At 44.9% G+C, this 1,744-nt stretch overlaps 2 non-coding genes across 2 annotated transcripts; both read right to left on the bottom strand.

Annotated features, from left to right (window-relative positions):
- Positions 1-157: 157 nt before the first annotated feature.
- Positions 158-229, bottom strand: TRNAQ-UUG (transfer RNA glutamine (anticodon UUG)). Its single transcript has one exon. It is a non-coding gene; the product is annotated as a tRNA-Gln (tRNA).
- A 630-nt stretch (positions 230-859) lies between these two features.
- TRNAQ-CUG (transfer RNA glutamine (anticodon CUG)) lies at positions 860-931 on the bottom strand. The gene has a single exon. It is a non-coding gene; the product is annotated as a tRNA-Gln (tRNA).
- Positions 932-1,744: the final 813 nt, after the last annotated feature.

Genomic DNA, 1,744 nt, shown 5'->3' with positions numbered 1-1,744 from the left:
GTGCTGATTCTGTCTCATTCCATGTAAAACCTAAACTCTTAAGTCAGACCCCGTTTGGGTCTCTTACTCGCTGGCAGATTCTCTCCCTGGGAGGGGTCCCCGCGCCCTCCGTGCGCAGCAGGCCGACTGTGTCGAGCAAAAACGTTGCGGGGTTTGGAGGTTCTACCGAGATTTGAACTCGGATCGCTGGATTCAAAGTCCAGAGTGCTAACCATTACACCATAGAACCGGGTGGTGGCTCTCGGCTTCGCCAGGCCCGGCAATAAACCCGCGAGGCCCAGCAAACAGCGGCACTGGGGGCCCCGCTGCCCCTCCCCCCCGTTACACCCGGACGGGAGTTTAAGGCAATTGAAATATTCGTAATTATTCTGCCTTTCTGTAACATTTCATTGTCTCCGCGGTATAATGATCGCCAGGATGCAACGTCAGTAAGCAGGCAGCGGGAGAACGTCTTTCAGGGGGAGAAAGGAAAGCAAATCCTCCCATTCACGATGGAGGTCAGTGCCTCCTGTTTTTTTAAGGCAGAATTTAGAATTGTGTTTCCACACAGCGCGTTCACGGTATAGAAATATAAAAAGAATTATGTTTCAGTAGGCTTTGGCATGTCCAAAATTTTTCAGATGACTCGTGTAGCAATGTACTAACGTAGCTGCAATAAATAATAGGTACAGGGGAAAAAATAACCAGAAAGCTTTTACAGTTCATGTCTATTTTTCTTTACTTGAAATTCACCTAGCACCGCGCGCCAGTGCCGTAGTTTCTGGCATTCTAAAAGCCCATAAAAATCCCTGGGTTTCTCTTAAATTCATTTTCGATTACAACAGCCAGTGAAAAAAACTGTCGGTGGCTAAAACTTTTCAGGTTCCACCGAGATTTGAACTCGGATCGCTGGATTCAGAGTCCAGAGTGCTAACCATTACACCATGGAACCACTTAGGAGCGCTCCCAGAACCGCGCTTATTGACGGAATTCCAAAAGGGAAACAAAATTCATAATTTTGTAAATTCATTAGTACAGTCTTTGCTTATCTTTCACGAATTCTGCACATACAATTTCTACATAAGAACTCTGCTATTCTTTTATCGCATCATTTTGCAACGCTGAAAATAATGCATACTTAGAAACACTCAGGATCACTGAGCCATTTAGCAGATCATGTAATTTAAAGCTTCAATATAGACTTTCCATCCCGTGTGCTGTTACTTCTGATTTGTACATGCAGTTTGTTTTTATGCATTTTGAGCTGGATATTTGCTTGCCATACTTGAGTAGAACCAGGGACCATTATCACTATTGCTTTAGTTTGCCAGATTTTTTCTTCTTTTCATACTAACCAACCATCAGAAAGGTAACAGAACACTTCATTCCAAGAGGGGAGACATGGGAAAACTACAAATGTGTGCATTTTAATGTGTCATTAAAGACATGGAACTGTTGGAGTATGTCCAGACAACCACAAAGATGATCAGAGGGCTGGAACACCTCTGTTACGAGGACAGGCTGAGAGAATTGGGGTTGTTCAGCCTGAAGAAGGATCCAGGGGGAACTTAACTGTGCCTTTCAGTACCTAAGGGGGGCTTAGAAAGACAGGGGACAAGCTTTTCTGTGGGACGTGGGACTTCTTGTGATAGGGCAAGGACTAATGGTTTTATAAGAAGAGGGGAGATTGAGTAGGCCAGATGTAAGGAAGAAACTCGTGTGGTGAAACACTAGCACAGGTTGCCCAGAGGAGGTGGTAGATGCC

The sequence above is a fragment of the Heliangelus exortis genome, chromosome 20, assembly GCF_036169615.1.
Source record: "Heliangelus exortis chromosome 20, bHelExo1.hap1, whole genome shotgun sequence".
Taxonomy (NCBI): Eukaryota; Metazoa; Chordata; class Aves; order Apodiformes; family Trochilidae; genus Heliangelus; species Heliangelus exortis.
The sequence above is the reverse complement of the archived record's forward strand: the minus strand, read 5'-3'. Positions and strand labels throughout refer to the sequence as shown.